Below are 16,346 nucleotides of genomic sequence, written 5' to 3' on the forward strand. Positions count from 1 at the left end.
CCCATATGTTGAGATCCCTCTGAAAGTGACACACCAGGCAGCATCCATAGGCCTGCTCTGTTCACAGGAAGAAGTCACATGGCATGGTCTTCCTCCAAGCCAGAGGAACTGGGATTCTGGCTTAAGGTCCACCACCATGCTGGAATCAAGACATGCTAGAAAACGAATCCACCATGCCATCCTTTCTCTTTCAGGAGTATTGGATTCTGAAACAACAATCCATTTATTTGTGCCTATATAGGAGGCTCATCTGAAGGATAAAAGACAATGCCAAAGAAAATATTCATCTGTCCTTCTTGTCTGCATTTCAGAATCATATATGCTTGACACCAATAGATACGACACAAAAAATTTACTAAACGAAAATCATTTGGGAGGTGAAGCATGACTCAATGGGAAGCTATATAAACCTTTCACCTGACTTTTCTGCCCCAAATAAGATAAACTTCAGCTAAGTGCCTCTTTAATTTTTTTCTAAACATATAGATTTCCTAATGGCTACATACAAAAAGACTCAGAGAATCTTGTATGTAAATGCTTCTTAGTTCTAAGAACTTACATGTTTGACAGACTAAAGGACAGCTATACTCTGTGTCTATGTTGACTTTATTTATGCCCGTTGCCTGGCTACAGATAGAAAAAGAAAAAGTCATTCCAAATAAAAAGCTTAAGGTAATTAATATATATATATATATATAGTTTACTTATTTATTTATTTAATGTGCACTAGTGTTTTGCCTACGTATACTCTGTGTCAGGATGTTAGATCCTCTAGAACTGGAGTTAAAGACAGTTTTTTGTTTTGTTTTGTTTTTTTTATTCTTTTTTAATTAAATTTTCCACCTGCTCCCCGTTTCCCATTTCCCTCCCCTCCTCCCAAATATTGCCCCCTCCCCCCACTCCCCTCCCCCTATCCCCACTCCTCTTCTCCTCCCCCCACACCATTCCCCCTCCCTCTCGATACTGAAGAGCAGTCCAAATTCTCTGCCCTGCGGGAAGACGAAGGTCTTCTATCTACGTCCAGGAAGGTGAGCGTCTAAACAGGCTAAGCTCCCACAAAGCCAGTTCATGTATTAGGATCGAAACCTAGTGCCATTGTCCTTGGCTTCTCATCTGCCTTCATTGACCGCCATGCTCAGAGAGTCCGGAATCAACCCATGCTTATTCAGTCCCAGACCAGCTGACCTTGGTGGGCTCCCAATAAATCAGTTCCACTGTCACAGTGGGTGGGTGCATCCCTCGTGGCCCTGATTTCCTTGCTCATGTTCTCCCTCCTTCTGCTCCTCATTTGGACCTTAAGAGCTCAGACCGTTGCTCCAAATTGAGACTCTGTCTCTACCTCGATCCATCGCCAGATGAAGGTTCTAAGGTGATATGTAAGATATTCATCAGTATAGGATAGGGTCATTTCAGGTTCCCTCTCCTCAGTTGCCCAAGGTACCAGCTGGGGCCATATTCCTGGACACCTGCGAACCCCTCAAGAGTCAAGTCTCTTGCCAACCCTAAGATGGCTCCAGCTGTCATGTGGGTGCTAGGAATTGAACCCAAGTCCTTCGAAGAGTAGCCAATACTCTTAACTGCTGAGCTATCTATCTAGCCCACTGAATATATTTTAAGGTTTTGAAAAATTGAGTATATGCCCTATGTTACATTTTATTCATGATTCTGGTCTTGGCAGTACAACTGTCATGGTGAGCAAATGGGCAAATGATTTCTCTGTTAGTCTATGCATCTCTACCAATTAGTTTGGAGGGCAGGAAAGATGGCTCAGCGGGTAAAAGCACTTGCTTTGCAAGCATGCGAATTAGAGTTCCAATCCCAGCACCACATAAAAAGTCCAGGTGTGTTGGTACTAGAGAAATGCTCAGTGGGTAAGAGTACTTGTTGCTCTTGCAAATGACCTGGATCAATTCCCAGAACCCACAAAATGGCTCACAACCAAACCTAATCCCAATTCCAGGGAATCCAACGCCCTCATCTGAACTCCATGAACACCAGACATACACACAATACACAAACACACATGTATGTAAAACATTCATACACATAGAAGAAAATAAAGAGATCTAAAAAGGTTTTAATGGATTTGGACTACACCAGAGGTGTGCAAATGACTGGGGGAAAAAAGCAGTATTTTTCTCCTTTTTCAAGTAAAATTCCTACTGTCTAAACCTAATCCACACAGTAAAATGGGCTATCTCCTCAGCAGCCTGGCATCTCCTATTTGGACTCCCAATTCCTGGCTCTGGAAAGAAAGCTAGAAAACATCCAAGCTTTCACTATTTGGCCAACCAGTTCCGCCCCTCCAGGATCCTACCACTGTGTAACACCGGCATTTGTAGGACGCAAAGTCCACCACCATACATCACATTCCGCTTTATCCGATGAAGTCACAGCAGTGTGGTATCCCTGCTTTAGAGATAAGGAAGCTGATCCTCAGTGAGATGAGGTGATCTTAACCTCTGGTGAATTAGGGATTAAACTGCAGAGCAGAACCTAGAAGCTCTCAGCTCTGCACCCTCCACAGAATGCTCTTTTCCATAGAGGATAGTCTAACCAGGCTTAGTGATTTTAATTTCTGCAAGACCCAAACAAGTCCCTAGGGGTTTCATCAAAAGCATGAAGACAACGCTTTAGTGGAGTTAGTAGAGAAATGTGATTGCCAAATTCCATAGTTAAGACTGAACCCTGTAGAAGTGAACCTTTGTCATTTAGCATCACATCAAAGGTAGTTGCTGAGATTAGAAATGCTCATTATCCTCGCAGAACTTAAACCCAGATGTGGACGTCAGCTATTTCATACTGGACATTAATCCCGCTCCAGTAGAGAGTGTATGGGGCCAAAGTGCTCCTTCTATTTTCTAAGACACTGAGTGAGAACAAAAGAGAAAAATCTGTCACTGTAAACTGTCAATTCTCTCCAAACTTCTTTTACAACAATACCATTCTAATTATAATTCTCACAAAGTATCTTTAAAAATCACAATTATTCCAAGTTTGAGTGGAAAACTAATGTGTGAAAATTCTTGCGAAAAACATTGGCAAAAAAAGAGAAAGGAATGTATTGTGGAGTGTTTAACATATTGTGAGCTGCACTAATTAAATCCTTTAAATACCAGTTTGAAATACAGATAGGTAAATAGAAGAGAAAACTTCGAAGTCAATGAAAACCAGCAGTGTTCACACTGTCCAGCCAGAAATCATGGGGTTCCTAAGGTCCTCCTAGAGAGATGTCACCACCCCAACACTACTCCTGACATGACCATGTAGCATTCATGTGAGATATGAACATATGACACCACAACAGCTGGCTTGGTGGTTCACCACTTCAATTGCAGCACTCAGGAGGTAAAGGGAGGTAGATCTGTGTGAGTATGAGACCCTGTCTAAAAAATAAAACAAAAAAGGGCAGGGGGATCTTTAGAAGCTACACATCAGACAAGGGGATGATATCCAGAATTTACAAAGAATTACAGAAATTAAATACCAGGGAAATAAAACTTCCAATCACCAAATGGGCAAGAGAGACGAGAGAGAGAGAGAGAGAGAGAGAGAGAGAGAGAGAGAGAGAGAGAGAGAGAGAGAGAATAATAAATTGGCTGAAGAGACAGATATATGAAGCCAGCTGCCTTTTTGCAAAAACCAATGAAAGAGCGCTTGACTCACTGAAGCACATTATTCGTGTTAACCAATATTTGACACGTTATGTTTAATAAGTATTTAACTTCTCTCTCTCTCTAACAGAATGATGTCAGCATTCTGGGGGACTTATTCTTCCCTCATTTCTTTCAGTGCACACTGTAGAGAACTCACCCCACAGAGCCTTTTTCACACTGCCATGCCTCCCACTTCTAAGGAATTATGAATAAACTTCATCCTTCATGACAGTCACTTGCCCATCTGCATCTTACAGATTTTAACTGAAATATGCCCTGAAGCCTATCCCAGACTTGGAGAATGAGTTTTCAATCCCACAGTCTTTCTTTGTCTCCACAGCCCCTTGGAAACTGCCACATGATTCTTGGCAAGGTCTTGTACTTATAAGAGGCCAGGCTTTAGTAGCTGGCTTCCTGTCACTGCTGAGACTGAGCCCAATGACTCTACTTCCATTTTTCTCTCCCTCCTTATTTGGTTTCCAGTATCCTGCCTGATGCATTACACCCTTAATGGCTCTGGTCACTATGTTATTCTCTGAGTCCTCTTTCTACATTTTGACGTCTTGAAATCTAAAAACAAACTTCCCCATTTCTAATCATTCCTATAATCTATGTCCCAACATTTCAGCCCTTCTTTACTCACTGAGAAATAATTCCCAGGCATCGTGCCAGGCATATAGCTGTAAAACAGAGAGACACAGTCTAGACTTTCCAGTAGGTCCAATGATTCCCTTTAGATGATGGAGAGATCCTCCTTTGTGTATGAATCTGAACAGTGTAGTACAATTCTATAGTCTGTCAATTATGTTTTAAATAAACACTGATTGGCCATTAGCCAGGCAGGATGTATAGGTGGGACAACCAGACTGGAAGTAGAGGTGGGGCAATGAGAACAGGAATATTCTGGAAAAAAAGAAGCTCTTCCCCAAGTCCTGCCCAGACCACTGAAGTAGAATATGACCTACCCCGCTGAAAAAGGTACTGAGCCATGTGGCTAAAACAGATAACAATGGGTTGATATAAGTTATAAGAGTTCGCAAGAAGCCTGAGCTAATGAGCCAATCCGTTTATAATCTTATGGAGACCTCTGTGTGATTTTCTTTGGGGCTAAATGGCTATGGGAACTGGGCAGGACAGAAGCCCCAACAAGCCTGCTCCTCATGTTACAGGATGGGATGTTGACACCTAACTGGACAGGTGCTCCATGGTATTCTCACTGCATTAGGAATTACACTTTCAGGTCCTCACATTGAAACCTCCTCAAATAGCTACAGGTCATGAACTTTGCCTGTCAGAAGCCCGACATACGACAACAAGAGGTAACCTTCTATACTTAAGGTAAGGGGGCAGGGTTCAAACAACTTTAGAGAATGCACAGAACACTAACTGAGATGAATCGCTCAACTTAACCTGGAAATAAGACCTTTTTAGAGCTGGAGAGATGGCTCAGCAGTTAAGAGCATTACCTGCTCTTCCAAAGGTCCTGAGTTCAATTCCCAGCAACCACATGGTGGCTCACAACCATCTGTAATGAGGTCTGGTGCCCTCTTCTGGCCTGCAGGCATACACACAGACAGAATATTGTATACGTAATAAAGAAAAAAAATATATTAAAACCTTTTTATCATTGTTGATCAAATTTAATTCATTCAATTCAAACTCTTTGTGGCTTAACACAAATTGGTAATAGGTGGGGAGAGGAATATCATAGTGAAAAGCTAATGTGGTTGAGCTCATTACATTTCAAGGTATTTAGTTTAACCAGTCAGGGTGGCTCATGCCTGCAATTCCAACATTTGGGAAACTGAGGCAGGAGGCGCTCCATGAATTTGAAACCAGCCTAGCTGCAGAGTAAGCTGCAGGTCAGCATTAGCGACCCTTCTTCAAAGAACAAAGCTTCATTTAATATTCCATACCTAAGAAGTAGATTCTATTGTCTGAATTTTATATACCAGAGCATAAAACTAAATAGCTAACCCAAGATCATACAGAGAGCAAGTGGTTGTCCTTGGTTAGCTGAGTCATATGCCAAATCTCTATCTCTTAGGACATTTTCTATCTGTCTTAGTTAAGGTTTCTATTGCTGTGAGGAGACACCGTGACCATAGCAACTGTTATAAAGGAGAACATTTAATTGGGTGGCTCACTTAAAGTTTCAGGGGTTTAGCTCTTTATCATCATGGTGGGACATGGTGGCATATAGGCAGACACAGTGCTAGAAGGCCGAGAGTCCTGCATCTTGTCCTGCAAGGCAACTGGAATTAGTGTCTGAGACACTGGGCATATCTTGAGCATAAAAGACTTCAAAGCCTGCCCCCACAGTGACACACTTCCTCCAACAAGGCCACACCTACTCCAACAAACCCACGCCTCCTGATAATGCCACTCCCTGTAGTGACATTTCATTTGTATTTTAATAAATAAAGCTCGCCTGAAGTTCAGAGAGTAAAACAGCCCCAATGGTCAGCCTTACAGACCAGGCAGTGGTGACACACACCTTTAATCCCAATAGCCGGGCTGGTTTGTCATAGAACCCAGGTGATAGTGGTGCACGCCTTTAATCTCAGCCCTAGAGAAGAATATAAGACGGGAGAGACAGCTCTCAGACACGGTCTCATTCTGAGATTTCTGGAGGCAGGATTGCCATTTCGCACTGAGATAGAAGTAAGAGACAGTGCTGGCTGTCTTGCTATTCTGACCTGCAGGTTGAAGCCCAATTTCTGTCTCTGGGTTTTTATTAATCGTGCTACAACTCCCTATGATTTTGGAGGGTCCAGTTACATTCAAGCTACCACACTGTCATTTAAGAGTATGCAGCTATTTCTATATAAAACCTTAACATTTCTGGCAAACATAGGTTCAGATTCTGTGCTATTCAAGCCCCTCCAGTTTCTCTCACACTGTAACCATCACATGAATTTTCTGAGATTTTTGTTAAAATGTAGGTTATGATTCAGTGGGTCTAGGATGAAAGCAAAGAGTAACTATTTCTAAAATGCTCCCAACTTCTGTTGGTATGGCTAGTCCACAGAATATGCTCTGGGAAGGTAATATCTCAGACCACTCCACTGCATTTTATGAGTGAGAAAATCAAGAGCCATTGTAGAAATCAATTAACCAGAGAAACAGCAAACAAGACCCAAAGTCCAATGCTTCTTGTACTCCCCTACAATCTCTATTTCACATAAAAAAGAATATTACAGAAGAGTATGTAGTGTAACAAGTCTAGAAATAGATTTAAAAATTAGAAAAATGCTGGCATTGATACAACTTTCTGCTTTTTATTTTTCAGAAAGAGTCAAAATGTTAGGGATAATTTTTTTTAAAACCTCAGTTACACATATTCTGGAAAACATTTGAATTATATTAAGTTTATATGCAAGTTTCAGTTACTGCCAAACAAATAACTTTCTATAGAACCATACGTGAACTACAAGGATTTTTAAAAACTGCTCTGGGGCCTGAAGAGATAACTTGATGACTAAGAAAACTTGTTTTTGTCACAGAAGACCCAGGTGCAGCTCACAGCACCTGCATGGTGGTTCACAACCAATTATCCAGTAGTTCCAGGGGATCTAAGGTCCTCCTCTGACCCCCACAGACACAGGCATGCATATGGTATACATACATACTGCAGGCAAATAAGCATACATGTGAAATAGATACATTTTTATTTAAATATAAGTTTATACTTTTATTTTTTCATTTTACTTAAGAAACCACTTTAGTTATAAAAAAAACTTCTTCAAAGGTTTAAGTCTTTCTTTCAACACAAAAACTTCATAGACATAAAAAAAATAATTCATCAAGTCTTAAGTCCCAGAATAAGTAATGTAAGAAAATATAAACCATTATAAATATGCCTAAATAACAAATGCATAAATGTAATTGTTTCCCAGATTTCAAGCACATTGCATATTAGGTCATAATTTTTCCATATTTTTTGAACCATAGAAGTAAATTTCCTTCCAAATTTATGCATGCCAGAACTAAATATAGATACCATTTGATATCCACAATAAGGAAAGGAAACTTGAAGAAAAAATGAGATACCAACAATCAATAAGCTATGGGGATTATTTTACTGTTTTATATTAAATTGCCAAGTAAAGACAAAGTCTTAATTAGAGCAGTCATCTCATGGAGGTGTGATTCTTAGGCTGATGCAGTTTGAAGTGTTGGACAGCTCAATTTGTCTGAGATACAGCCAAGTCAAAGCTCATCTTTCTTTATGGAGAAAAAAAGCATAATTAACTCTGTAACCACAGACTAAATAAAGTTATTGGCTTTTTATCTTTTTTGTAAGCATTCATTAAAATTGCCTTTAAGAAGTATTATAACAAGCATCTTAAGTCCCTTTAAATTGCCAGTTACCAACATTATAGCACGTGAATTGTCCCAAACTGACTGAAATCCTCATACTGACTCTGAAACATAGCTAGCCAGAAGGACGAACAGAATTTGGGACACAGCATGTTTCTATTAAAGGACTTCATCATTCCTTCCATCTTTGTCTTGTATTTGCTATCCACTGCTTGTGGAAGGTGCTTGAGGAATCACCCCAGCTCTCCATTAGAGTGGACAGTAGAAGACACCAGTGGTAGGGGTGGCAGAGCAAAGTCCCCAAGAAAGAATGACCAAGCTTTAATCCTAGAGCTCCCATAAGGTCTCCGTCCATGGGCAAATCACTCCAACTCTCTCTTTGGCCACTACAGAGCGATGGCTTTTCTTGGGGAAGATGCCACATGCATGCCCAATCAGACCAGAGAGGGAACTCACAACAGAACAAAGTACGGACACCACCAGAGTGCAACTTGGTGAAACAATGAGATGTATTGGGGTTACTTACAGGAGCAAAAAGGATTCAAAGACAACTGCCTCACTCAAACTCACCTCAGCATGCACCCCAGTTCATAACAGCCGGGAGCACACTGCACAGCTTCCAGGTGCCCTTCAGTGACTCTGGCCTAAACCTCTTCCAGGAAGTTCACTTCTTGCCGCTTCTTCCAGTCATCCCCCAGCTCTCTTTCCACTGTATTGTTTCCATTTTTGGGTCTTCTCATCTGACAGCAAGAGAGATGACACGTGCTACAGTCTGAAACCGTTCTCCATTACCCCAACACACAAGACAATGGTCCTTAAAATCCACAGTGTCTAGGAATTTCACCCCATTGGCCCATGTGGTTCACACACTGAACACCATGGCTATGGGAAAGGAGATAAAAACCAGTATATTAGGCTTGAGTCTCCTGCCTCTCTCAGACCCAGAGGTGAAGTAGGTCCCTGAGGCACCCGGATTAAGAGGTAGGATGACCACCATCTTGTCAGCAGGATGACCACCTCCTCAACATGACCAAAAGAAGTGTAATCAGATAACAGCACACACAAAACTAAAATGAACTCAGGATTTATCTTCCTAACTCTAACCAGCGATCAGCCACAGTCATCAAATAAGTGCACAAACTTACATTTTGAGATTCAATATTTGCTCTGAATTTAGTGTTTCTCCCAAATTTATACTTGATCTCTTCTCAAAACTGAGATGGTGTCCTATGGCCTCATCGGGTTTATTTTTATTGTTTCTGTCCATAACCCAGAGGAAAAAAAGAAATTGTTCTAGATTTCCTTCTTTCTCACCTTGTACACAATACACTACAGAATCAACCCCCAAGAGAGCTTCCAGTGTGTCCTGTGGCCAGCATACCGGTGTTGTGGGAGGTCCTTCCACTCCTCCAGCCAATAGCCGCTGAGATACCAGCCCATTGGGGCGTGGTCTCTCTCTTTAAAAAAGCAGCCACTTCCCTCTCGCTCTCTCTTTTGGCTTCATGCTCCCTTTCTGGCGACTAGACTCCTTCCTGATTGCGTAGAGGGCTGTTGTCTGGGAAGGTGATCTGAAAGTTTTTTCCCCTTTAAATAAATACCACCCTATTAATCATAATTCCAAACTGGTGTGGGATTGTTTGTGACTTACGCCTTCATACCACTGGCGTTTTGTTTCCAGTTCTAACTCTGCACCAAGAACTGTGAAAAGGGCTGAGGCTCTGTGTTGACAATTTTCATCCCATTCCCTCGCCCTCCACACTGGCAATGATGATCATATCTGCCCTTGGATTGTGAACCTTGAAAGTTCCACAATGACTTGCCTTCACTTCCAGGTAAGACAGAAACTTCATAAGATGCACATGACTGTATGCTTCTCCCCTCCGCCATTTTTTGTGAAGCAATAGAACTGAACAAATTCCACATTGTTTACCACGCTGTTCTTTTTAATCCCTGACTGAAGTTTCTAAAACGTAACTGGATCAGTATTACTTTTTCACTATCCTTCCTTGAAGCCAACACTGTACCTCCCTCCCAGCCTGCTCAAAGTGACTGTCAAGCCCGATCAGTGACTTCAGCCATTACGTCCATCCATTTTGCCTCTCCCATTGTCAAACAATGCAGGACAAGGATAAGGACCCATTGTTCTTTCCTTTATCTGATCATATAGCCCAGCACCTAGCTAAACAGGGTGCTTAACTGAAGTGAGTGAGTAGACACGGTTACGTGGGAACTCTGGTCACACCACTCTGTGATATTTGCTGTGTCCTGACAATAAACCTCACACAAGTCATGTGAAAGCCACAAAGGTAGAGAGGGAGCCAAGATTCAAGATTTAGTCTTCTTCACTTGTCCCACACACTCTAATTTCTTTGACCCTCAATAGTATTGGCATTTGTTAGGCACTAAATAGTCAGTGAACTTTCATATATGCATTTAAATGTCTATGAATGAATGAATGAAATGCATATTTAATGTGCATGTATGTGTGCATGTACATATAAATATATCGACAAGTATTTGGTGTCAGGTTGCATTATTATGCAGCATGTAAGTATTTTCTAAATCCTCATTCCCTGTACCCTTATGCCCTGCTACATGGATGCATGTGGTTCTTTTACAGCTGATAGATATTCTGCTCTTACGCTGATTCGCCCATGTTTAATTTATCCACGCCACCTCTCTGAAGCTGTACCTGGCATTTCTTGAAATATAAATTACAGTATCAAGACAGAATTTCCTCTCTTATCTAGATTCTAAATAGATGGGAAGCTCATTGTCTCACACAAGGCTTAGCGGAGAAAATACACATTAACATTTTACTGAATTCGGTCATTTAAGCTTAGTCCTTTTCCCAAGGAGGAATTATTGACAAATGAGCCACCTCCTTTATTTAATTTGTCTTCTTTCCAGGAATGTTTGAATTGCCTTATATTTTAATTCTAAAAGTATAAGGCTTTTTCCCCAAAGCACAAAGTATAGCTTAAATAATAACATCTAGAAGAAATTTATCATGTGAACTGAGGGATCTCAGACCCCATTCCTCCCCCTGCCCTTTCCCCTTGCCTCCTCCTCAGACAAAGCACAAAACGGGGGGGGGCTCTGTTCCACTGACTTTCTTTTCCCATCACCCTCTCCTTCATCATCAGTCCATCTCAGGAATCAGGACTCAATAGATCAGAGTAAGTTCTTGAACAGAGTGTTTATGTCCTGAACATAGTGTTTCTCACAGATTCTCAGTCTAGGATATTCTAAGGCCTCCCTGGCTGTGAGAGGCCTGAGATGTGCAGTCTAAAAGGCAATGCCACAGAGACTGGCTTAGCGTGTTCTCCAGATGGAAACGCTCAGTTGATGGATGTAGATGTGGACAGATTGACAGCTGACAATCTGTCAAGTCCAGAATACAAAGACTAAGAGAAGCAAGAAACTGGACTCGTGTGATGCTTTCTAGTTAATACAAATTAATCGGAGCCTGAAGGTGATTGTGGCAGGGGGAACCATGTCAATCTACTGTCGAGTTTCTCATGGAAATCCCTCGCAAATAAACTTTAACTGGGTGTTTACACATTTAGGCAGCTCCATCTGAAACATCTTTGCAGTTAAGAAGCTCACTCACGTTTCTCAAAATAAAGTGACTGAAGAGCAACCTTTTAAAAAATAGCTCATGAATACAAATGGATTTTAATAGGGGTCTATTATCGCCTCAATGCCTGTATGTAACTCCATTAATATTAATGAGAGTTAGACATATGCATTTATGAGAGATGAATAGACTCAGTGTGTTTACTGCAGGATTGTTTTGCTTGTCCACAAAACCTGTGGTGTTGAACTTAGCCAGAGTTCCTAGCAACAAAGAAAGTGGATTTTGTTGTTTGTTTGTTTCATATTAAAAAGAAGAAGAGGAAGAAAAAGAAACTTTCTCTGATTTGTATTTCTTTTTTCTCCAATCATTTTTATTGAAACGGGAATTAAAAATCATATGAATTTCTTGGTTTGTAAATTTTTGCTTCGTTGTGTACAAATGATTAATTTGATAGAAATGAATATGCAGTGGCCTGTTTTCATTCCTCCGCTGGATTAAGTTCCATCTCTGTAAGATGGTTTGTCCCATCTCAGGTCTGTGAGCCTTTACCTCCGAGTTTGTTCTGACTCTTGCAGAGTGTTCTGAGATCATCAGAAACTTGCTAATGATTGACCTGTTTGGACTGCACATGAGTGGCATCTGTAAAAAGACAATGCAGTCTTGCTGTTCACCATTAAGCGCTGGACACAGTATTAGCTTATGGCTAAGCAGCTACAGAGGCTCCCGAGACACCGTTTCCCTTACTACTTCAGCTTCTCCTTACCGTAATCTCCATTAGAAACAAAGCACTTTGGCTGAGAACAAAGATGTGCACTTCATACCGCTTGTCAGCCCCATGCATGCAGTCATTGGTTATCCACTCGCTAGGGTCTCATTTTCATTCACCCTTTCTTTCCTTTGACAGGCTCCCCATCTGAAGAATAACAGCCATGAACATCATCAACACAGCTCCTCTCGGGAGAGAGAGGATCAATATGATGGGAAAGTCTGATGAGCTAACCTCTTCCACTTACTTAAGTGACGCAGCCCACGACCACTAACAGAGCCTTTCTAGACCGAGGATGGGGAACACTCTTGTGGTTTCTTGCCAAACACCAAGACATGCTTTGTTTAGTTGGAAATGTTCACATCAGGGGGTTTCTTGTTTTCTCCTCATCGCATTCACGTGTGTCAACTGGAATTGAACTGGAGATTTCATACAGAAGACAGAGATATCAAGGAAAGGCATCTGCTACCTCTGCTATGGAGAGCAGAGCAGAAATATTGCTAATCTGTGCATCTGGGAACAATGATGCTAGCAAAACATCATGTGGCCAGCAGTGATGTAGAGGCTAATGAATGGTACATGAGACGGAGGTTACTTTTTCAAAACGTTGAACTGAGCTCAGTTATCGTGCCCTTAAATCAATAAGCGCATTTAGACAGTTTGATTAAAAACTGCCTGAAAGCAGATGGTTAGCAAAAAGATATACAATGTGTGTCCTTTTATACATAAACTGACCATCAGAGTAACGCAGAATAACATTATCAAGGAAAACACATTTTGTTCGGATAAGAAACTGTAAGGTAATAGTTTTTAAAAGAGAAGAAAGAAGAAGCGAACAGCTGTACGTATGTGTAGCAGTAGAGCGCTTGTCTTATCATGGGCAAGACTCCGGGCTTAATCCCAGCATGATGATCTTAACTAGTTAATAAATAAACCAGGTCTCTAAGGAACAAATGGATGTGACCAGTGAGCACATCCCTTATTAAAAGCCCTTCAATAAGAATGATGTAAATCACCTATTATTCTTTGAAAATCTGAGATGTTTGTGTAGCGCTGCACTATGTGCCTTTCCCCAGTCTCTCCAGACATACACTACTCATTTTTAGAAAACAGTTTTAGGGTTCAGGAAAAAGCTTAGTTCATCAAGTGCTTCCCTTACGTGTGTGAGGACCTGAGTTTGGAGCCCAAATCCATATGGACTCATGCTTGTGATCCCAGCACTGAGGGGCAGGGAAGGGCAGGGAAGGGTAGGTCCCTGGCGCCCCTGGTCAGGTAGTCTAACATACCAGGTGGGATCCAAGCCAATGAAGGACTCTGTTTCCAAGAAAAGGAAAGGGTGGCTAGACTTGAGGAACCTCAGGTCCTCCTCTGGCTCCCAACGCATGAGCATGTGCTTAAACTGTGCACCTACACACAAGCACACACACATGCATACGCAAGAAAGGAAAAAAAACACTTTCTAGCATAAAGATGTATATAAAGAAATTCTGAGTCACAAATAAGCTTGGAAACACTCATTACAAAGTCATTTTAAATGAAAGTGATACATTGGGTTTTTCCATAATATTGTCCATAAAACACTTGAAAGTATAAGAGTGTATACAGGGGACCTGAGATTGAGAATACAGAGTCCATGGATGGTACAGAAGAAAATTGGCTTTGCATTTGACAGTATTAATATAAGGACTCTGGGAGGCAGGCTATAGCAACCAGGATGTCCACTCAATATTTCCAAGGTACTGGGCAGCGCCATTATGGTCCTGGAAGGAGGTGTGGGCTCAGCTGGTTTGACAAAGGCCTTCAGGCAATATGGGAGGCATCTGGAAACTGAAAAAGATTACTAAGATATAAAGGTCTGAGACAGTTTTAGTAATGTTCCAGGAAAATGTAAGGCCAATACAGAAATTGGCTACAGTCAGGACACTGGGGCAAGAACTAGACCTGGTGGAACACACAGTTCGGTAGGGTTGCAGGTGAGGAGCAATGTAATTTCATGGATATATAAGTTCAAATCAGAAAAGGGACCTTGGGAGAAACCATTGTGGCCAATCTAGGATTCTTAGCATTCTGCAAGCTGTTTCAGTCAGCATTACCTCAGGCTCAGAGTAGCACTGAAACTACAGGGTCGGTAAGCAACTGGGTTGCCTTTCTTCTTCAGCACCACATGAACTACACATCCCTGCATTTAGGAGAGGCTATGGGATGGGTGGAGCTCTGCTCAGTGAAGTAGATAATGAGTGGAAGTGAGGGAACTTGACTGTCAGTCCTGGCTCTTAATATCCTCCTGCCTCTCTGACGCTAACTGACGAGAGGAGCTCCAGAAGCCTTAAAGCAAAGTGGAGTTATAGGACAGAACCAGAGACCATGCTGATATGGAGGGCTTCCCATTCCTAATGCTTACTGGACTATACAGAGGTGAAAAGTTAGTCTCTCCTCTTCTGCCTTTAGTATAGCAATCTTACTACTTCAACCTGGAAGTTCTATAGCAACCATTGGACAGAGATGAAGATACAGGTGAAAAATAGCACTCCAAAATTCAATAGGTTCATGGGGTTATTCCAGTTCAAAATAAAATTATGTAAATTTGACTGAGATTGATATGCATATAGCTAGTATATCAAAAATCAACAGAACTGAGAAAAACAATGAACTCAATGAGATTATTTGATAAAATGAATAATATTGATGAAACATCAATACAGTTGATTAGAAAGAAAGAGAAGAGCCAGCGACATCTGTGGGACCAGGCCCAGGCCAGGGAGCTCCACAGGATAGGCCCAAACCAGTAACCTCTGCCTGAGCAGGCCCAAGTTAGTGACCTCCACAAGAGCAGATATGAGGGAGCAACCGCTGAGGGAACAGGCCTGAGCCATTGACCTCTGCAGGATTGGGCCTGAGCCAGTGACCTCCACAGGAGCAGACCCAAGCCAGCGACCTCCTCAGGACCAGGCTGAGCCAGCAAACTCTGAAGGAGCAGGCCTGAGCCAGTGCTCTCTGCAGGATCAGGCCTGTCCCATGGACAAACTGAATTCAAGAACACATCAGAACCATCATCCACCATGATCAAGTCAGCTTCATCCCAGAAATGTGGGGATGGTTCAACATATGAAAATCTGTCAATGTAATCCACTTTATAAACAAACTGGAAAAAAAAAAAAACCCTGATCATCTCATTGAATGCTGAAAAAGTTTTTGACAAAATACAACATCCCTTCATGATAAAGGTCTTGGAGAAAGCACAGATACAAGAAACATATCTAAACATAATAAAGGCAATATGCAGCAAACCAAGAGCCAACATCAAAGTAAATGGAGAAAAGCTCAAAGTGACCCCACTGAAATTAGGAACAAAACAAGGTTGTCCACTCTCTATATATATCTATTCAACATAGTACTTGAAGTTCTAGCTAGAACAATAAGGACAACAAAAGGATATTAAGGGGATACAAATTGGTGAAGAAGTCAAACTTTCATTATTTGTTGATGATATGATAGTTTACATATGTGACCCCAAAAATTCTACTAGGGATATTATTATTGTGTTTTCTTTGAAGTTTTTGACTGTGAATGAGTTAACTACAGAGAGACATTTCATCGTACAGGCTGCTAAGCTAAACCAACATATCATTTTAAAGGTATCTTGACTTCCAAATTTAAGTCTAAAGGCATACTACTTTAAAGAAAGGGTTCTGCTTTTGTTTCCATAGAGGATAGAAAGCTGTGGATTCCTTACCAGCTAATATGGTTTGATGGAACAAGACTCCCTGAAAGGTCTCCATGAACTCTAAAAGTATTTTGTCCAACAACAGCATGAAGCAGTTTGGAAAAAACTATGCCCAAATTCCCAAAATGATTGTTTATAAATGTTTATTTTTATTTTAAATGGGTAGGTTATACATGGCTGGTGGTCACAGTCAATTTCTAAAATAAAAAGAAAGAAATGGGAGGATATGATATGGAGATAAATACTTTACATTAATATGGATTTTGGTTTATTGATATAAATTTAAGGTTGGTTTTG

The sequence above is a fragment of the Chionomys nivalis genome, chromosome 5 (assembly GCF_950005125.1).
Source record: "Chionomys nivalis chromosome 5, mChiNiv1.1, whole genome shotgun sequence".
Taxonomy (NCBI): domain Eukaryota; kingdom Metazoa; phylum Chordata; class Mammalia; order Rodentia; family Cricetidae; genus Chionomys; species Chionomys nivalis.